This window comes from Solanum pennellii, chromosome 5 (genome assembly GCF_001406875.1).
Source record: "Solanum pennellii chromosome 5, SPENNV200".
NCBI lineage: Eukaryota > Viridiplantae > Streptophyta > Magnoliopsida > Solanales > Solanaceae > Solanum > Solanum pennellii.
In genome coordinates, this window is record NC_028641.1 from 54,701,814 (window position 1) to 54,725,579 (window position 23,766).

Below are 23,766 nucleotides of genomic sequence, written 5' to 3' on the forward strand. Positions count from 1 at the left end.
GATGGTCGTAAAGGGTTAATTATAGTTCCAATGACATAGGGGTACTTTAGTACTTACCTAGGTCCCTAATTTAATTAAATTAAGGATTTAATTAATTAATACAAATTCAAAATATTAACCGAAACCATAGTCAATACAAATTTCCAGATTTGACTAAGTGTTATGTTCTCCTATGTTTATTGAACTTAGGAGGGACGTTTTGGTAATTGGTTAATTAGTTTATTAAATTAACTTATTAAACATAAGTGTTATAATTAAATATAAGTTCTTAAACCTTAAATTCACGTTCAAACTCAAAGAAAAGGGGACGCAAAAATAGTGAGCAACGAACGCAAGAAAAAAGCAAAAAATTTATCGATTTCTCTAGGGAGATTTCAAGGTTTCGTTCAAAGGTGGTCTTTGTAGATTAAGTTCTAATCTCAAGTTATGGGTTTATCTAATGAAATTATATCTCCAAGATAACTTTCGTTGAATGATTCAAAGATCTTGAAAACTAGGGTTGTTCCCGTCGTTCTTGTCGAACTCCATTCCCTAGTATCCTTGTTATGATTCCAATGTTGAATAGGTGAGAAATCATGTTGTTGGTATGTGATGTTGGCTGATATTAATGTGTATGGTTTTTGATTAAATAATGATTGAATGAACCTATTAATTTGACTCATTTGATGCTAAATGTTATCATGTGAATTAAAAGAATAGTACTACGTTAAAGATATGTCCGAAAATGTTATGTATGAAGATGTTACGGTCTGTTGTGCATACTTGCTGTCAATATGACGTTATAAAGATGATATATTAATCAAATTCTAATATGATGCTACTGAATATGTTTAAGAAAACGTTATGCCTAAAGTTATGTTATAAGGTTAGCTAAAAAGATCTCCGTGAAATCATAATTTGAGAGAATGTTTGGCTTATGTCAATAAAATGGATAAGAAAAACATTATTCAAAATTTAAATGGGAATTGGCTATAATTATATCTCTAAATAAGTAAAAGATTGGCTAATGAATAATGTATCCCAAATGGATCATGATTGAATGAAACTTTTGCTTATGCCAACAAAATAGTTATGACATCTATAGCCAATTGCTTATGCATATACTAATCTTATGACGATAAATTGGATTGTCAAACAAGTTGTAGGGAATTGGATATAATATTATGTTAAATAACTAAAAGATTGACTAATATATAATGTATAAAAATTTAAGCATGTTGAACATTAAAATTGGCTTATGCCAACAAATATGGTTATGAAATCTATGCCCAATTTTTTATGCCAATATTAATCATATGCCAATATTGTGTAGTTAGAGTAACAAGAACCCATAATCAAGCGCATGTCACTCATTGCGACAACTCTCAACATGCTCTAAAAGAATAACATATGAACTCATGAAACTCATTGAGTGAAGTGCTCATCGTCCATAAACGATGATATGAATCTACTACACTAAAGTAAGTAACGTGAGTTATAACATAATTGAAGGGGTCTAAAGTAAGTAAGTCACAAGAATGGAGTGTTAAAGGAAGTGAGAAAAGTCTCACTCACACCTAAGCTACTATGTTAAAAGAATACTCATGTATGAAGGTGTTAGAATGTGTAAACCAGTCTCATTAACACCAAAGGATGATATGTAAGGAAAATTCACATTTCATCAATGTAAAGTAAGGATGAACAGTCACCAATAGAGTAAGTAAATCTCAATCTAGAAGCAAGACTTCATAACGCTTGAGTCAACACTCAAAAATAATGAAGAAATGATCATTCACGTAATGAGGTGAGTAATTATGTTAATCTATGATGCTAATGAAAATAGTGACAACATGATAAGAGGCTAAGATGAATGGTTAGACAAGTCTCAACCAAACCTAAGTAAAGGACACTAAAAGTACGCATCTAAGAGAGTGTTGAATATCAAGAGACAAGTACCAGTCATACTTTATATGTAAGTGTAAGGAAAATTAACACTTAATATTAATGATGAGATGATAAATCATCTAATGAGCAATGATTCTCTCATTCCAGAAGCCAACTTCTATGATGTGTGAGATGAATGTAATGGAACTTTATACTGAGCACCGGGAAGGCAGAGGTTCCAGAAAATCTCATGAGATGAGACTATCCGTTTAGGCGGGTATGGGTCTTCTTATATCTCCTAGTCTTTGAACCTATGCTTCCAACATAGGGTTCTAGCAGGGTTCAATTCCCTATATATGCTAGCATGTTTTGTTTTCAGCTTGACCAGTGACTCCACCTCTTTTCCGTGTGGGGAAAACACCGGATTTCATGATCTCACATGATCTATGTCGATTAAAGTTGAAGTTCCTCAATGTATGAAAGATAAAGAAATGAACGATACTGAAGGTGTTTGTGCAAGACAAATAGGAGGTGAAATCAGATTCAAGTAATGACATTAGGTCATTCTTTGTCATTGCACTTCCTGATCCCGATGAGAGTCTTAAACTTCATCCTAGGTATAGCTGGTGTTTACATCAGCCTACGAATGAATGAAATGAATAATGTGAAGTACGAATGAACGAATGAAGCATACTCTGTGTTTCCTAACGAAGGCCATCGGGTTGAGATCTGATATGTTGGGTCCTCACTTGATATGTATTAATGTTATATCCACAATTCCAAGGTCTCGTAGATATGAAATGTATAATATATAAAACATGAAAACGTTAACTAAATAACCCATAACTTCCCTAACATGAAAGTAATGAAATCAATGGAATGACCAATAGAGAATGAACAAAGCATAAGAATAGTGTAATGAATGACTTGCTATAAGAATAGTCAAAGCATGTCCAATGAAATTTATAATAAGTAAACGGCATAGTTAATAATGAATCTTTATGTCTTGAAAATTAACAAAGCCAAATAAAATATGCATATAATGACTTCTTTTATTGGGAAAATATCAAAGACAACAATGAATTCAAATATTCTTATCCAAAATGATTAACTAATGTATTTAGCTAATAAAGATTGGCTTATAAAGAATTCATGCCCAAAGTAAGCAAGATCATAAGCTTTAATGATATGCCCCAAGAACTATGCACATTCTGAAATCAACTAATTAATGAGTATAGTCAATAAGTATTGAGTTATAAATGTATCCATGCCCCAAATTGTAATTAAGTCATTTCCTTAATCTCATGAATTACTTACTTAATTCATTGTCGGTATGGGAATACAATGAATCATTGCACTTTTAAGTAAAACATAGGACCAAAAGAATTATTAAGCTACACAACAACAAGAAAAAAAAGATTGATAAATAATCTAAGTGTACAAAGAGGAGCTCTCGGCCTAAGAGGATCAAAAATCTCAAATTTTCGCCCGAGTTATTCTAAAATTATGTTGATGATACTAGTGTCTTGTAATCATATTGAAAATGATTTGTGTGCTTTGAATGCATTAAAATACAACATATTCGTACCAAAACTCACAACTAACGATTTAGGAAAGTGTAGTGACTAGGCTTTCCAGAAATAACATGTTGTTTAGGAAGAGCTTTCTTTGATCATGCATGGATGATATACCGTGGTTTCATGGTATTATTAATACTTTTTCCTTAAGTTTAGTGTGTCCAAAAGCCTTTTTGTGCTAATTTTTATATAAGTTTCTCTTTATTTGCAGGAAATCTGTCTAAAAGATGAATGCGGAGGTTTTTTAGCAAGAAATACAGAAAAGTACCACCTACGGAGCTTGTGACGGTCCGTCATGCTCGTGACGATCCGTAGGTGGCATCATAATACAGCTGCTGAAGGAAGATGGGGAAGTCTGACCAAGTGTGGGGTTACGGAAACCGTGACGGACTGTCTTAGCCATGACGGTCCGTCCTGCTGGTTCGTCATGAAGATCAGAGTAGTAGTCCCAGTACCCAAATTCCAAGAGTTCAAGTGTTTTGGAAACGAGACCCTCGACGGACCGTTGTGCCTGTGACGATCCGTCATACCTGCCGTCGAGGGTAATGAAGAAAGCAGCAGAAGAAATTGCATAAGTATGGGACGACGGAGTCCATGGCGGTCCGTCGTGACCACGACGATCCGTCGCGAGGTCCGTCGATCCAGCCGCGTTTTGACAGATTTCCAGCAAATAGAGTCCTTATTGAATTAGGTTTTATTTTTTTATAAATAGTTTGAAAAACCTCGTTTTTGAGGTTGGATTCTTGATTATTTTTTAGACTCTTTGTGAGATTCTTGATTATTTTGAGATTCTTGAATATTTTGAGACTTTTGTAATTGATTGTTGGTGACTTTTGCTGATTAATCAAGTGAACTTTCAGATTTTACTCTTTCGCATTGAAGTAAGTGCATGAATTCATATATCATATATTTGAATATTGTGATTATGAATATGGGTAACTAAACTCCATAACTAGGGTTGTGGGAACCATAGGCGAATAATGAGGTAAAACCTAACTAAAATAACAATTCTAGAATAGTGTCTTGCATGTATTGATAATTCTTTCGCTTAGAAGTCTTTTTAATGGATGGCCAACATTAGAACTCGCCTTAATGCTACTTGTTGGACCAAGGAGGTAGATAATTGTAAAAGAATTATCAACATAGATTTAGTGTATACTATCTAATAGGCTAGTATTGATTGGTACGAGCTAACAACTTAGTCAAATATCGAATACGATGCATGATATGAGGTAAAGATAAGGGTTAGTATAGCAACACACGTAGCCGGACCAAGGTGCGGAGTGAAATTTTCTAGATGCCGGACCAACGATTTAGAAATAAATAATTTATCACTTTGCATGCAAGATACTAGGAAAGAATTGTTATAGTTAGAATTATCAAGTTATGAACCTGTGGGGAACACTTAAACCCTAGGTACTTTTGTTAATTGATTAAACTCCAAGGTTTGATTCTGTTAGTTGGTTACTTTAATTTAGTTAGTTATCTTTATTAATTTAGAAATAAAACCCCCCATTATTGTCTTTTAATTATTAAGAAAATAATTGACTAAATAATAGTAATAATAGCTTGAAGTTAAGTCTGAACTATTTTCCTCGTGGGAACGATCCCAACCTCATTAGTTGGGTTCTTTACTTGATACGACCGCTTTACTTCTTATTTGAGAAATAAGTTTGAGCGTATCAATAGACTTATGTGCATGTGTGCAACCCTCCATATTTAGTACAAGTGGTGTACTAACCCCTACTATTTACTATTTTATAGATGCAGGTTAAGGGACATATTGACGACTCTTGCAACGGTTTGGACATCATCATTCTCCAAACCATTTAGTAGGTCCTCTTGATTTTGAGGATGCTACAGTTTTAGTCTTTCCTTAGTTTTAGACAAAGCTACTGGAGGTTTTTTTACTAGAGTTTCTTTCATACTTTCATTTCGAAGCTTTTGTAAAAGGTCGTGTTTGGCAAACGTATTTATGATATATTCATATTTTGTTCGAATTGATACTTATGATAGATGTTTGTTACATTTATGTTGAGCTTAGTATACGATGAATTATTGAAATAACTATATGAAGTCTATGTATACTTCATACATTTAAAAGTTTTAAATTTTCCGCTAAAATTAACCATGTGAATGTGATGAATGCAAGATAAGGCTTGTCTGCGATCTCTAAGAGTTCAACGATGCCGGTTGCGATCCGAATTCCAGAATCCGGGTTGTGATAACCTTTGTATCAAAGCATGAGGTTAAAGACCTAGGAACTAAAGCTCAACACAACCACGTTACGTAGTTTCTTACTTATGGTTGTTAAGCGCGCCACAATCATGACTTAGATACTACGCGATGATAGGAAATTCTCCATTCTTCTACTCTTTATCGTGCTATCTAGAGCTTTGACACTTTGTGTGAATATAAGTATCTAACTTCCTTCTTGTATGAACACGAAGAAAAATACACGCAAGAATCAGGATGGCCAAGTTGTCTAAGGCACCAGACCTAAAATTTGGCCTTCCTAGGAAAGGGCCATAATGGAAATAACCAACATGGCCGAAAGACGTGTGGTGAGTGTGGTTGTTCGCATTAAGGTGAATGCATGGTAATGTCTAAAAGCCTGCTATGAGTATTTGTGAGGAGGAGAATGATAAGTTGGCTGCATACCAACTCAAGAATATGGCTTAAACATGGATTTTCTTCATAAGTGTTATGCTATAATAGACTATAGAAACAGGGTAGTAAGGCTTCAGTTTACAAATAAGTTGGGTTTGTAACAACCCTAAAAATGGATATGCTAAGTAATGCTTAATGTGTCTAGAATGCCAACGATTAGACCGGGTTCACACGGATTGATGCGCATAGAACCAGACCTCGGAACCCTTGCTACATCCAAGCCAACTAACTTGGGGAGTTAGTTGATCTAGGAAAGGTTGGGTCAAACCATGTAGGGCTCTTGAATACAAAGATTTACTTGAAGGAGTCCTTACGGACTTAAAAAGGGAAAATCGTAGGTTTGAAGGGTTTAGGGGTAAAATGGTCCTTTTCCAGGATAAAGGTAGTATATTAATTACCCTAAATATATAATTAAATATTTAAATAAATAAGGTGGATGGGCATTTTGGGGAGAGAGGGCCGAAATTGGGCTCTTGAAGTGAAGTCTTGCTCCACCAGGGTTCGAACCTAGGTGGAAGCAATGGATTTAATTGTTTTTAATTTAAGTTGGTAAATTAATTTAATTATTTTATATTTATTATTTATTATATAATTTAAAATAAGAGAAAATCAGATTTTTAATAATTAAATAAAACCTTATTTGACTAAGTCCTAAACTAGACTCCTAAGCCTAAGAAAACTCTTCTCTCCTACACTCATCTCTCTCTCTCTCTCTCTCTCACGTCTCTATCACTCTCACTCATGTTTTTCTCTGCCAAAGAACTTACAAAAACAGTAGGTAAAACCAAAGTTCTTCACACTTGAAGAACTCACAACAAAAATTATAAAATAACAATTAATCAAACACGTTAGGCAAATAGAGGGTTTTTCCATCAAGTTTGTGTTGAAGCTCTTGGATTTGGACATGTCTTTGGAGGGGTTCTTTGGGAAGCAAGTCGAGGTTTGAACGTCAAAAAGGTATGGGTTCTCTTATCTTTTGGTCCCTTTCCCAAGAGACCCCTTAAGGTTTTGAATATTCATTCCGAAAACTAGAATTGTTCCATGTTGCATATCCCTGTCACTAGCTCACATTGAATCATAGGTTGGTTATGTTTGTTGGAAGAAATCTAGGGATGAAATGTGTTTTCGTGATGATTATGTGTTTATATGTATTTTTGAAAATTATGTGACTTATGTTTATGTTCCCGAAAATGTAACTACGTGTTTATGTGTGTGTTATCGTGGCTATTGTTCATGGTTTAGAACATGAAATGGCATGATAGTTTTTTATATTTCATGTACACATGTTGATGTAATATGAGTTGACATGTGGCTGATTTGAGGGATAATCTCTTGGCTAAACGAATCCATGAAAGCGCACCTAAAACGTTCTAAATGCACTACGAAATTCCCCTAAGAACTAAGGTGTAACTTGATGAAAGGATGCTGAAAAAATTAAAAGAAAATTTCCAGTTTCTAGTGATTAATTTCGGTCAGCAAAGATGGTTCAAAATGTTGACAAAACTGAATTAAAACAAGTGAGGTCATGGAGGATTGAACCCGTGACCTCACCATGTTAAAAACCATGAAAATAAAGAAGTAAAAAGAAATTTGATGAAGGGGACTCGAACCATGGTATTGGCTGGAAAATGTAACTTAAAAGAAAAAATAATAAATGAGAGGAGTGGCATTCAAACCCACCACCTCTCAATCAGATTTGAGGAAGAATAAAAGAAAAAAAATAAAATGTGAAGCATGGGAATCGAACCCACTACCTCTAGGCAGTGAAGGAGAGTAAAGAAAATGAAAGAAAAGAAATGTGAGGCGTGGCAATTACACCCACGACCTCTAGGCAGTGAAAGAGAATCAAAGGAAATGAAATAAAAGAGATGTGAGGCGTGGAATTGAACCAACGACCTCCTAGGCAGATTTAAGGAGAAAAATTAAAAGAAATTAAAGAGGGGTTGTGGGGGTTCAAACCCACAACCCCTTGGACAAAGGAGAGAAATTTAAAGGCAATGAAAATAAAAAGTAAATGAGGTTTTAGGGGTTCGATCCCACATCCTCTTAGTTCCATTAAGCGAAAAATGAAGAGAAATTAAGGAAAAAATAAAATGAAGGCATTGGGGCTCGAACTTGGGTCCCCAAGCTGTATGGATCAAACCAAAATGAATAAAAAAATGTAAGTGTTGTTCAAGAGATTTGAAAACCGGGTTCCCTTCCCCAAATTCGGTATTGATACATAAGTCATCAGTGAATTAAATGTTCAAGAATAATGCTACCTACTTATATCAAAATCGAGATCTTGCCATACGTACAAGATGCATAAGTATTGTACTACATAATCTTAGGAAGATATGAGTCATTTAAATGAACTATGAATGAAGCCTAATGGCTTGTATGTATAGACCCATAAGTCTAGCATACGTTTAAAAGTAAGTGAACCTAAGACGTATGTAATGATATGATAAAACCCTAGAAGGGAAAATTAGGAGCGTAAAATACACTAAATGGCCAAGTGCATTGGCATATGATGAAATGAACAATAAAATGATGAAACCCTAGAAGGATTAAGTAAGACTGTGAAACACACCAAATGGCCAAGTGCATTGGCATATGATGAAATGAACATTCACGTAAAAAGGGTGAGTAACTATGAAGATAAATTGTGCTAATGATAATGAATGTGGTTACAACATGATATGAGGCTGATGCAAAAGAAGAGAGCAATCTCAAATGAGCCTAAGTAAATGTTACCAAAATTTACTCACCTATGAGAGTGTAAAGTTAATGAAGAGACCAGTCTCTATGAACACTCTAATGAAAGTATTGAGATTAACACACTTAATACTAATTATGAGATAAGAAATCATCTATTGAGATATGATGTCCTCATACTAGAAGCCAGCTTCCATGACGTATGAGTTGAATGTAATGGGACTTTATACTGCGAACCGATAGACTAGCTATGAGCGGTGATGCCTTCTTTCGGGAAGGGAGGAGGTTCACGTACCTCTCATGAGATGAGACTGTCCGGCATGCCGGGTATGGGTCTCCTTATATCTCCTAGTCTTCAAACACATACTACCAATATAGGGATCTGGTGGGGTTCAATTCCATGTACGCTAGCACGTTTTGGGTCACTTTGGCCGGTGATTCCACCTATTTGGTGTGGGTTTTCATGACATTGGATTTCATGATACTCACATGATCTATGTCGGTTAAAGTTCCCTATGAATGAATGAGGCCAGCCTCAAATGATGCACATAATGAAACGAATGATACCAAAGGTGTTAGGATAGGATAATCAAGATGTGAGTTAGATTAAAGTAATGACATTAGGTCATTGCACAACGAACCCGATGAAAGTCTTAAACTACATCCTAGGAATAGCTAGTGCTTACACTGGCCCATGAATGAAATGAAATAAAGTACGTATGAATGAATGAAGCAGACTCTGTGTTTGCTAAAGCATACTCCCTAGTTGTGGTCCCATATGTTGAGCCCTTATTTTTGGGAAGTCTTAATGTCAAGTCCATGATTCCAATGTCTCATGGTATACGAATGAATGATATGAACAATGTTATGTGTTACATGAATTATGATGTATGCTATGTGTACGCTGTTGTGTGTTGTGTACAATATGTTAAGTATGATGATGCATGTTACTCTCATGGTATAACTTTCCTAATCCAAATTTGAAAATCTCATAAACTTTCCTAATCCAAATTTGAAAAGCTCACTCACTTTCCTAATCTCAATTTGGCAAGTCTACTGACTTGACCTTCTACAATTATGTTGTTAGGAAAGAGATATTCTTACTCATGCATGTCCTTGATGTGTGCTTGCATATACCCATACATAGTACAGGTGTGTACTAACCCTATACAACTCTACAGCTATCCGGATGTTGCATATCCATCCGAACTAGTAGGACCTCATGCTTTCGAGGACGCTTGCCCATTTACATTCTAGATTAGGTTTAGGATTGAGCTAGTGGAGTTTGTTCCACTAGCGTTTATTGTTATAATAAATTGTTCCTGTCATTTGATGATCTTAATGTTAGATGGTTGATGGTGAACAATTACGTATGTAGTAGAATGTTTAGTAAGCATGTTAAGAAGCAAAATTTTTTACATTTTCTAGCTAAAATTAACCTAGATGAAGTAAGAATGACGTAAGTAGACTTGTCTACGACCTCTGAGAGGTCAACGACGCCGGTTTCGTCTGGGGTCTAGATTCCAGTCATGACAGCGTTCAAATGAGAAGGGTGTGGTTCAAATCCAACAAGCCAAGGCAGATGGTTGCTGAACCCCCAAGAGAAACCGATTCTATGCATTGAAAGGAAGAGAGGAACAAGAGAATTTCGCGAATGTGGATAATGGTAACTTGCTTGTCTTCTCATTTCCTGTTTATGAATAATAAGATCTAGGATATTCCTTGTCTATGGTTACTCCATTGGTGGCTAATCAATTTGACTTACTTCCTGAGATCTTACATGAACCGTTTCTAGTTAGTACTCCCATAAGAGATAGTGTTAAGGCCGAAGGGGTATGTAGAGAAGTAGATGACATAGTGGCAAGTCCCTTTGAAATTATGTTGGGCGTCATTAGTTTCAAATATTAAAGCCAACAAGATGTTATCTAAGAGGTTAGATATACTCTTCCTAAGTCTGGTTTTTTATTAAAGAAACTCATAGTTTAAGTACATTAGTCAATCTTGATGTTTTAAGTCCATAATCCTTCGTCTTATTCTTGCACTATATGAGTTAAAATAAGTTCATGCTTGCATTCATGTTGCTAATTTTGTATAGCGTAGACATGGCTTTTGTGTTGCATGAGTTGTGACGCATTATGTTAGGTGTGATTGATAAGGAAGTTCCTCAATCTCAAATATGACGCTTCAAATGAGTTTGAGTAATACGTATCATGCAGAGTAAGTGTGAATCAGATATTCACAGAAAGTAAAGTTTCAAGCATGTTAAAGTATATGCGAAAATCACCCTCTTTGTTTAAATGACGTGTAGTGTCATTTGGGGAAGAATGTTCTTAAAGGGGGGATAATGTAACATTCTGAAAAATTTTATATCTAGTGAAGAGCCCAATAGGTCTTTAAGAATGCGTATTGGGGATACATAGGCATTCCAACGCCCAATGTTGAGAAATATTAGGCATAGTATAGAAAATTAGTTGTGGGGTACTAGCCAATTATTATATAATATCCGATAAGCAAAATATTGGGTATATTAGAAATTGTCTTAATGGGTGTTAGCCATATATCTAAGTATTAATAAGCTTGTTTAGGAAATGTTCCTGCAAGGAAGACCCTAAGCTAAAATTCAGAAATGCATCAGTTACAAACACATTAGGTACTAGACATCCAAGTGTCAAGCCTAGTACTCTAAGTACATAACCATTTAAAATGATCATGTAGAGTTAGCAGTGCGCAAGGACATAGTGAGGGTCCTTGGGACAATAAGTAAACATTCCCAAAAGAACCATAAATTATAGTTAGTTAGGAAAGTACAACCAACACATGTGCAGGCACATGTGCAAGACATGTGAAGAATCTGCGAAAGGAGGGGACCACTCTAACCGAATTCGGTTAGGGTAGTTAGGGGAAAAAACGTGCACAAGGAACAACTCCATGTGAGGTCTAACTTCCTAATTAACTCTAGATACTAACTAAATTGCCTAACTATCTAAATAACCTAGGACCAAACACAATAAACTAATTAGTGCACCCGACAACCTAGGGCTTAACCGGGTGACACTAACCTAGTAACTAGTTAAAGAGACAACCTAGTGTCTTACATACGATGGTCCAAAATGTTGGTTATGGTCCTAAAAACTTAGGGATACTTTAGTAATTACCTTAGGCTACTTAATTAATTAATTTTGCAACTTAATTAATTAATTTAAAGGGTAAAAAACCGAAATCACAAAATAATTTCCAGATTTCGGTTAAGACAAGAAAGGGACAACCTAGTACCTAACCTAGGATGGTCCAAAGAGTTTGTTAAGGTCCTAAAGACCTAAGGGTACTTTAGTAATTACCTTAGGTAATCTAATTAATTAAATTAACCATTTAATTAATTGATTTAAATTTTTAAAATGAAATCCTTTCACTAACCTAGTATAATTCTTGAAATATCCTAGTACTTAACCTAGGATGGTCGTAAAGGGTTAATTATAGTTCCAATGACTTAGGGGTACTTTAGTACTTACCTAGGTCTCTAAATTAATTAAATTAAGGATTTAATTAATTAATATAAATTCAAATATTGACCGAAACCATAGTCAATACAAATTTCCAGATTTGACTAAGTGTTATGTTCTCCAATGTTTATTGAACTTAGGAGGGACGTTTTGGTAATTGGTTAATTAGTTTATAAAATTAACTTTTAAACCTAAGTGTTATAATTAAATATAAGTTCTTAAACTTTAAAATCACGTTCAAACTCAAAGATAAGGGGACGCAAAAATAGTGAGCAACGAACGCAAGAAAAAAGCTGAAAATTTATCGATTTCTCTAGGAAGATTTCAAGGTTTCGTTCAAGGTGGTATTCGTAGATGAAGTTCTACTCAAGTTATGGGTTTATCTCGTGGACTTCTTTCTCCAAGATAACTTTCTTTCGAATGATTCAAAGATCTTGAAAACTAGGAATGTTTCTCGTCGTTCTTGTCGAACTCCATTCCCTAGTATCCTTGTTACGATTCCAATGTTGAATAGGTTAGAAATCATGTTGTTGGTATGTGATGTTGGCTGATCTTAATGTGTATGGTTTTTTTATTAAATAATGATTGAATGAACCTATTAATTTGACTCATTTGATGCTAAATTTTATTATGTGAATTGAAAGAATGATACTATGTTAAAGATATTTCCGAAAATGTTATGTATGAAGATGTTACGGTCTATTGTGCATACTTGCTGTCAATATGACGTTATAAAGATGATATATTAATCAAATTCTAATATGATTCTATTGAAGATGTTTAAAAAAACGTTATGCCTAAAGTTATGTTATAAGGTTAGCTAAAAAGATCTCTGTGAAATCATAATTTGAGAGAATGTTTGGCTTATGTCAATAAAATGGATAAGAAAAACATTATTCAAAATTTAAATGGGAATTGGCTATAATTCTATCTCTAAATAAGTAAAGATTGACTAATGAATAATGTATCCCAAATGGAGCATGATTGAATGAAACTTTTGCTTATGTCAGCAAAATAGTTATGAAATCTATAGCCAATTGCTTATGCCAATACTAATCTTATGCCAATAAATTGGATTGTCAAACAAGTTGTAGGGAATTGGATATAATATTATGTTAAATAACTAAAAGATTGACTAATGTATAATGTATAAAAATTTAAGCATGTTGAACATTAAAATTGACTTATGCCAACAAATATGGTTATGAAATCTATGCCCAATTTTTTATGCCAATACTAATCATATGCCAATTTTGTGTAGTTAGAGTATCAAATGATAATATAAGCACTAATAAACTAATTCAATGAAACCATAATCAAGGTTATGTCACTCATTGCGACAACTCTCAACATGCTTTAAAAGAATAACATATGAACTCATGAAACTCATTGAGTGAAGTGCTCATCGTCCATAAACGATGATATGAATCTACTACTCTAAAGTAAGTAACGTGAGTTAAAACATAATTAAAGGGGTCTAAAGTAAGTAAGTCACCAGAATGGAGTGTTAAAGGTAATGAGACAAGTCTCACTCACACCTTAGCTACTCTGTTAAAAGAATACTCACGTATGAAGGTTTTAGAATGTGTAAACCAGTCTCATTAACACCAAAGGATGATATGTAAGGAAAATTCACATTTCATCAATGTAAAGTAAGGATGAACAGTCACCAATAGAGTAAGTAAATCTCAATCTAGAAGCAAGACTCCATAACGCTTGAGTCAACACTAAAAGATAAAGATGAAATGATCATTCACGTAATGAGGTGAGTAATTATGTTGATCTATGATGCTAATGAAAATGGTGACAACATGATAAGAGGTTAAGATGAATGGTTAGACAAGTCTCAACCAAACCTAAGTAAGGGTCACTAAAAGTACGCATCTAAGAGAGTGTTGAATATCAAGAGACAAATATTAATCATACTTTATATGTAAGTGTAAGGAAAATTCACACTTAATACTAATGATGAGATTATAAATCATCTAATGAGCAATGATTCCCTCATTCCAGAAGCCAACTTCTATGATGTGTGAGATGAATGTAATGGAACTTTATACTGAGCACCGGGAAGGCAGAGGTTCGTGTAAATCTCATGAGATGAGACTATCCGTTTAGGCGGGTATGAGTCTCCTTATATCTCCTAGTCTTTGAACCTATGCTTCCAACATAGGGTTCTAGAAGGGTTCAATTCCCTATATATGCTAGCATGTTTTGTTTTCAGCTTGACCAGTGACTCCACCTCTTTTCGGTGTGGGGAAGACACCAGATTTTATGATCTCACATGATCTATGTCGATTAAAGTTGAAGTTCCTCAAAGTATGAAAGATAAAGAAATGAACGATACCGAAGGTGTTTGTGCAAGACAAATAGGAGGAGAAATCAGATTCAAGTAATGACATTAGGTCATTCTTGGTCATTGCAGTTCCTGATCCCGATGAGAGTCTTAAACTTCATCCTAGATATAGCTGGTGTTTACATCAACCTACGAATGAATGAAATGAATAATGTGAAGTACGAATGAACGAATGAAGCAGACTCTATGTTTCCTAACGAAGGCCCTCGGGTTGAGATCTGATATGTTGATCCCTCAATTGATATGCATTAATGTTATATCCACAATTCGAAGGTCTCGTAGATATGAAATGTATAATATATAAAACATGAAAACGTTAACTAAATAACCCATAACTTCCCTAACATGAAAGTAATGAAATCAATGGAATGATCAATAGAGAATGGCTTATGAAATATAATGAATATATAGTGTAAGGAATGACTTGCTATAAAGAGGAGCTCTCGGCCTAAGAAGAAAAAGACTGATAAATAATCTAAGTGTACAAAGAGGAGCTCTCGGCCTAAGAGGATCAAAAATCTCAAATCTTCGCCCGAGTTGTTCTAAAATTATGTTGATGATATTAATGTCTTGTAATCATTTATAAAATGATTTGAGTTCTTTGAATGCATTAAAATACATCATATTCATACCACAATTCACAACTAACGATTTAGGATTGTCTAGTGACTAGGCTTCCCAGAAATAGCATGTTGTTTAGGAAGAACTTTCTTTGATCATGCATAGTCTTATGTGTATGTGTGCATACACCCATATTTAGTACAATTCTTTTACTAACCCCTACTATTTACTATTTTATAGATGCGGGTTAAGGGACAGATTGACGACTCTTGCAACGGTTTAGACATCAGCGTTTCTCCGAACCATTTGGTAGGTCCTCTTGATTTTGAGAATTCTATAGTTTTAGTCTAGCCTTAATTTTAGACAAAGCTTGTGGTTTGTTCCTAGATTTTCTTTAGTACCTTCATTTCAAAGCTTTTGTAATAAGGTTATGTTTGTCAAACGTATTTATGATATATTCTTATTCTATTTTGAATTGATTCTTATGATAGAGGATTGTTAAATTTATGTTGATCTTAGTATATGATGAATTGATGAAACAACTATATGAAGTCTATGTATACTTCATACGTTTAAAAGTTTTAATTTTTCGGTAAAATTAACCATGTAAATGTGATGAATGCAAGATGAGGCTTGTCTGCGACCTCTGAGAGGTCAATAACGTCGATTGCGATCCGAATTTCAGAATCCGGGTCGTGACATGTATATTCTTATGTGACCAACACTTCATTCTGGACGTGGTTTAGAGTATGATTCACTTTCTACATTCGTGTATGTTTTCGCTTCTATGAGTGAATTTCTAGTGGTGAATCGGGTGTACCGATCCTGTGATTATCCTCATAGAGTGCATCCTTGGGCAGACTTATTCATTTCAGTTATGATAGATTTTCTGTTGTTTGGGATAGTTTAATATTACTAGTGACTCCAAACACACAACTTTGCTTATGAGAATGCATAGGAGAGCTATCACGAAAATTTATAGTTGTTTGATAGACTTATGATTTATCTCATCATCGGTATCATGTTTTGGTTATGTGTGATTGAATGTGGTGATAATTGGGTCTAGTCTTATCGTTCTTAAGGTTTGTCTATAATCATAGTTACAGATATAATATCCCGATAGTGTTGTTAGAGATTTTGTATACTTGGATGTATCGCATGTTGGGAGGTTACTTGATAATATCCATCTTTTGGATCAGATAAACTTCTCATTGATGAGTACATGATGTCGACAGATCACATTCTTATAACTGAAGTTCGTGAAAATATATTGTATTATGAGAAAGGAATCTTGATATGATGTGTGATGATTTGTGCATTATAAGTGTCAGGCGGTTGGTTGTAGTTAATATTGATTCAGAAGGTTATCTTGATTATGGGAGAAAATATTCATCATGATGGTTGTGCTTAGGTCCAGTGGGATTGAGTTCATGAATTAGCTTGTGACTTACTAATCACTCTTGATTTGTATATCTTCTAAAGTTTGATTCGTAAGTTTAGTTCTTAATAGTTGATCTTGATGGAATGGTTTTAATGATGGTGAACACTAACTCTAGTAGATCATAGTTTAGAATTTTGAGTAACAACAATCATTCTTCCTTCTTCTTCTTCTTTATGTTCGAATATGAACATGATTTTTAGTGGTGGATAATGTAATTACCCATAAGGTCATTTTTGGAATTTTTCATAAAATTATCGTTTTACCCCTCTCAATAGTTTTCCCAAGTCATTTAGAATTAGCCGATAAAGTTGATTAGGAAAATTTTGAACTATTCATTTAACTTGAGTTAATTAATTGATGGATAATTGTAGATAGTTTACTTAATCGAGAGTTAATCGGCTAAAGTGATAATTAATTTAAGACCCTGAACTATTGNTATATATATATATATTAAATAAGTAGTAGGGTTTTATCACTTTTGTACTAAATTAATTTAGAAGGAAAGAAACTGAAAAAAAAGGGATCGGGGAAATACTCACCGGCCATCGCCGCGGCTGCAAAAATTCACTTCATCCAAGTAATGACCGTAAATTATTAATGATGCAATTTTTCATCCCCATCTAATTAATGAGCAACTATTATTATTTAGTATCAATATTAATAATAATAATAATATTGGCTATGAAAGAAAAGCAAAGAACGTGGTTTTGACTAAAAAAATTACTTATATTTGAGATTGGAGTATGAGTGGAAAAAAAAAGATTTAGAGTGCAGTAATTGAATATTGATTATTTGGTAATCATTGGACAATGATATTCCCTTGGAAAATTTAAGTGAAAGAATATTGAAAGTTAAGTAGTAGACATACAAGTTGATTGTTGGACACACAGTTTTCCTCCGTTCTTTCTGTGAATGTAATTTAAAATTCGGTAACACTTTATTATTGAAGTTGTGATATATTGTTATACCTTATTAAAAATTAAATATATTGTATTATATAAATATTATTAGATTTATGATATTGGAGAATGAAAGCTTAATCCTAGACATGAAATTTGGAAGTATAAGGGTTGACATAATAATTGACATAAAATTTATGAACTTGATTTCAGATTGTGTAAGTTTTTGGGTCTAGTCTATACCTATAATAGTATGGTTATTGTTAGATTTTAAAACTTATTGTGATTAATTATTTGAATAAATTGTATTGGTTTGGAAGTCAACCAAAAGAGAAAGGCTTAAGTTCTGGAGTCATTGTTTGACTATTTGAGGCAAGTGGATTTCTAAACTCTTGTTAAGTGTATGAAATGAGTGTATTTCCTTGTGGTATATGCATGGGAGTAATGACATTTGTTGATGGGTTGACTTCCATATTGATTAATTCTAATAATGAAAATAAAGGGTAATAAAAGGCAATTTGAATAATTGGTTGCGTGTGACATGTTTATAATGGAAAATGGTTTGAAAGTCTTGTTGAATCATTGTTGATGTTGTTGTGAATTGTGAAATGTTATGACAATGGTGATATCCTCTTTATTTGTGTGAACATGTCATTTTCATTATTTTGAGACATGGTTGTGAAAAGTGTTATGTTCACTGAGAAAGAATGAGAACTTAAAGAGGATGTATTACTTCGAGGGACGTATCATTGTGATGGATACTATATTTCGAGGGACGTATCGCGTGCCGCGATGATTACTATTATCGAGGGTCGTGTCGTGCGCCGCAATAGATGCATGGAAAGATATTTCTCCTATGGGTTCAGGACTGAGAGACAGTGGGTGTGTATCATTAGGTAAGAAATACATCACTATACTTGACATCGCATTGCACTTTTTAATTCTTGGTGAACTTGATTTTGTGTGTTGCTCATCTTGTCAGTGCCTTTTTGTGAAACTTGTGACTGATGAATATTGAGCATGTTGTGGAACATATGCAATTGTCAAAGTGTTGTTTTTGAGGATATGTAATTTGTCTAAGTGTTGTTGTTGAACTATGTGTGCTGTAAACTGTGAGTTGTTAGGTTTAAGCTGATTTTTATGCAGGTTGTAGTTGTGGAGGTTCGGTTGGGGTGATAGGAGTACCCGTATTTCATCCCTTAACTTGTGTTTAGAGGTTTACTTGCTGAGTACCGTGTGGTTTGTTACTCACCCCATGCTTCTATAATTTTTTTGTAGGTTACTAGCCCAGACCTCTGTGATATGTTCTCTTCGTTTTGAGGCTTCTTGGAGATTTGAGAGGTAGCTATTTGTCATCTCAGCAAACCTTCTTACTCCTATTTATGATTTTATTCTACTCCAGAAGCAAGGTCATGAGACTTATATTTTCTTTTAATTCAATTGTAATACTTTTGAGGCTTATACACGTGACAACCATGTTTTGGGGGTATAATTTAAGTTGATCGTAAATTTTCGGTATTTTATTGTAGTAGTTGAGTTTTAGGCTGACTTGTCTTGGTTGGATAAGACGAGTGTCATCACGCTCATTTCTTGATTGTGACACTTATATAATTGAATATGATGACTTGAGATTAAAAAATAAATTTAAAAAAAACAAAAATAAATTGATGACCAATTTGATTTTTGAATAGATTCAAAAAAAATTATATGTTTTTTTATTTATTTTTTAAACTTTAACACATTAAAGCAATATCTTTATAGTTCTCACGAAGCCAATATAAACCATAATCATGGATCTCTTTGCAAAACCTGCAATTATATAAAAGATAGGAGTAGCCCATTCAACAACACAAATGACATTATAGAGAAAAGTAATAACAAATATGACTTGCTCTAATGATAAAGTGATACGAATTAAAATTATGAAACACCAAAATCTTGTACGAATCTTTTGATTATCTTATCCATTGTTTTGATTTATCATCTTCAAATAATTTTAATAAAGAAATCAAAGATCAAGTAATGACACCCTTTATCTATATTATAATGTACACTTAATAAATAAAATTGCGCAGAAAATTGACAATCAAGAATTCGAAAAAAGATTAATAATCAATTCCTTTTCATAGAATATATCAAATGAATTCAAAATTTGTTCTTCGATGAATTTCATACCTATAAATATTACCACCACTTCTTCTTCTTCTTTGTGTAAAATAATTGTAGAAGTTTTCATATATTTATATTAGCAGTTTCTTTTATTATGATAAGTATTAAAAACTATACTGAACGATTATAAGTAATATTAAATTTTAAAAATTACTGATTAAGAAGGAGTTAAAAGTGTTCTTTTGTTGCCTACTTCAAATTTTTAAAAAAGAATTATCGTGCATGTATAGGTTTTTTTTCCAGTTTAATTTTTAATAATTATAAATTCGTTTTTTTTGGAGAATTTTCTAAAAAAACTAGATTAATTAGTAGCCATTAAAATATTTTTATTTTCAAAAAATTATTTTTTTATTTTTTCGTTGTTTTTGTTTTTTTATGTTTTAAATAATTAATCTTCTCTTTAAAATTTATCATACATTGAATTGGTTACAACAATTCAAGTTCAATTTTAATAATAAAAATTAATAATAAATGTTTCTTATTTTATTTTAACTCTAAACATATTAATCTACTTGGGTCAATCAATCTCAATATCGTTCAAAATCTTAGGTAAGTTTGGATTACTTTCTTCCCGTTTCTTTTAGAGATTTTTTGTGTTAAAATATATGGTAAAATGCGAGAAAAGTATAAGTGAGTTTACCTATGTGTTTTTTTCCCTTGACATTCGATCCATGGAATCTTTGTTGGTCCCCAAAAGTTATTGCGTCTTTAGGATTTTAAAATTCATTTTTCACTTGGTTGGTGTTAAATGCTAAGGTGATCCTTATATTTGCTTGTTGCCGGTGTCATTTTGAAGGATGATTGAAGAAGTGTATAGTGTTTTCAACTATGGGGGAAATTGGGCAATTTTCCCAAAGCTGGAATACAATATAAAATTTCGCCATACCTGGTATTATAATACTTGTTTTGTTTGTTATGATGATTCATGTGAAGCTTTTACTTCCAAATCTGGATTTAGGGACGTTCCACAATTGTTGGTCACTAGTCCATCTTGTACTTACTATGAAATTGAAGATAATGATGGAATTAAGGCTCTTCAATACTTCCTCCATCCACTTTTATTTGTCACGTTGTGCTTTTCAAAATCAATTTAACTAATTTTCAAAGTTAAATAAGATTAAACTAAGTCGATATTTTAAATAAAAAAATTAGATATTCAAAAACTATATGAAAAATACTATAAATTGCAATTTTTTGCATATCAATATGATAAAAAAATACATCTTAAAATGTTAGCAAAGTTCTTAAAATTTGACTCTATAAATAGAAATCATGACAAACAATACCAGACGGAGGGAATACTTATTTTCAAAAGATTTCTAGGTAATAAATTATTATGTTGTAAATGCTCATGAAGTGAGAGTTTCTGCCACAAATATCATATATTATACTGAACCGTATTTTGTGGATGGTGAAGCTTCTACTTATTGTGATTATAGTATGTGGAGGATGATACTCTTTATGAAATGTGCAACAACTGTGAAATTGTTGAACATAATACTTGAATGCTTCAACTTTATGAACATGAAAAAGAGAGTTGTGAGTGATGGACTTGAAAAGTTCAAGGAATTAGAAAAGGTTATGATCTTTAAGGGTATTCAAGAAGCTTGATAGCTTTTATGCTATGGCTAAGGAAAAGAAGTTGAAAAAAAAATTTATATAATAAGTATTGGGTATGAGTGTTATGGTGCTTGCCCCTTTACTCTTCTCATATCTAAGGATGGAAAATCAGCAACATTTAAGATCAAAACATTGAAGCCTAAGCATACTTGTGGTGATTCTTTTGTTAATCCATTGACAACTTACCATACCTTGGCTGTATATATTAAGGATGAAATTCAAAATAATTCAAAATACCTTATTAAAGACATGAGAAGAATTCTTGAAAAAAAATTCAAGTTGAATGTCTCAAGATCCAAACTAAAAAGATCCAAAACAATGTCTCTTGATAAATTGGAAGACAGTTTCAAAGATGACTACAATAGGCTTGAAGCTTATGCTCAAGAACTTAGACAGTAAAATTCAGCATTTGATGTGGTAATTAATATCTCTAATGATTCACTGGAAAAAGGCATAAGAAAGTTTTTGAGAATGTACATTTGCTTCAAGGCTTTGAAGGATGGATGAAAAAGTTTGAGACCTACAATTGGTTTAGATAGAACATTTCTCAAAGGAAAATGTAAGGGACACTGTATATTAGTGTAGTTGTTGGGAAATGAATAATTTCTACCCAATAGCTTGGGCGGTGTTGGAAAAGGAAAATATAGGAACTGAAAAAAGGTGAAACTATGATATTTATGTCTGATATGCAAAAGGGAGCTTTAAAATATATGTTTTCCTTATCACCTTTTCTTTATCTTTTTTCTTACTGTCAATTTTTTCTTTTTGATTTTTAGGGCTTGTTGGATGTTTTAGCTAATGTTCTCCTAGAAACACACCATAGGTTTTGTATGAGGCATATAGAATCTAACTGGTGCAAGAAATAGCGGAGTGGTGAAGAAAAAAAAATTGATGTGGAGGGGTGCTTGGAGTACCTATGAAGAAGAATTTAAAGACACTTTGAAGGTGTTAAGAAAGGTGCATGAAGATTAAACTAGTGATCTTCTTCATTTTCCTATAATTAAATGGTAGGGAATATTTTGATACTCAATATAAGAATCTAATGGTAGAAAATAACTTCATCAAGTTTGTTAACAGTTGGATACTTGAAGCTAGAAAAAATTAATAATTAAAATGCTGGAGGAAATTAGATTGAAGGTTATGAATATGTTGGTGAAAAATGAAAAAATGGGTAGAAAATGGCAAAATGATAGCAGTCCATCGACTATGAAGTTGTACAATGGCTATCGATTAATGGCTACTAATTGAACAATTGAGTTCAATGGAGATTATGGTTATGAAGTGAAAGATGGAGACACGGACACACACATATTGAATTTGGAGTTGAAGAAATGCACTTGTAGATTATAGGACTTGGGTGGATACCATTCCATCAAGGGACTTTTGCATTAAAAAAAATTAAAATTTGTTAACAAACAAGCACAAATTACAACCAGGTAGGGGTTCTCAATTCTGAAAAATTGACCCTGCTCAAGCAATGGTAAAACTTGTTGGAAAACCCAAGATGAAAAGAAATAGAGAAACTGATGAGGAATGTTTGAGAAAGGGGGCATGGAAGCAGTCAAGAAAAGGTACTCTAATGAGATGCAACAAGTGTGGTGATTTCAATTACAATGATAAGGGATGTTATAAGGTAATCTCTCTTAATTTTTTTCATTTACTTAAAAGGTATTAGTTTTTGTCAATCACAACATTTTTTTTAAGGTTGAAGGACCATGAAGACGGTGAAAGTTACCATGAAAGAAATAAAAAAGCAAGCAGTCAAAAATTGAGGTGTCGAGTAGGAAAAATTGGAAAAAACTCTACACTTAGCGCCACTGTAGAGTATGAGACAGAAGCTTCACCAAAAAATTTCAGACACAACAATGAATGCCTATGGTCGAAAATGAAGAAGATCCAACATTGCGACCAATGGTAATTTTTGGGACAGAAACATGGATGGAAAAGAGGTCTTTCATATTTGAAGCAATAGAAAGCCTCAAGATTGTTTTTAAAGGGGATGCGAGAGGAATCTCGACCCTTTGGATTTACCATATTCACCAAAGAAGACTACTTCAAAGGAAAAGAATGCAGTCTAGACTGGTCAGTTACAAGCTGAAGTAAAGAAGAAAAGAGTGAAGCAAATGGCAATGAAGGGAGTTTAGAAACCGTTGTGCGGTTGATCATTTTTTTACATTAGTTGGTTATTTTGAATAGTATTATAATATGTAAAATCCAAACAATTTCTTTTGTTGCTAACATACAGTAGATGTTTGTGGTTAGTTTAACCACCAGAATGTTAATCTTCTTTTGTTGGTAAGTTGTTTTAAGATAATTTTATGAAAATTGATAATTATATTCTACTGCATCTGGTTTAACTATTGTTGATTGTATTTTGTGCGAGAGAGTAAATTTATGTGCTTTGATTGATAGC

The 23,766-nt window shown here is 33.2% G+C and overlaps 1 pseudogene; it reads left to right on the forward strand.

Moving 5' to 3' along the window:
• The first annotated feature begins 22,761 nt into the window (after window positions 1-22,761).
• LOC107019599 lies at window positions 22,762-23,497 on the forward strand (annotated as a pseudogene).
• The last annotated feature ends 269 nt before the right edge of the window (window positions 23,498-23,766 follow it).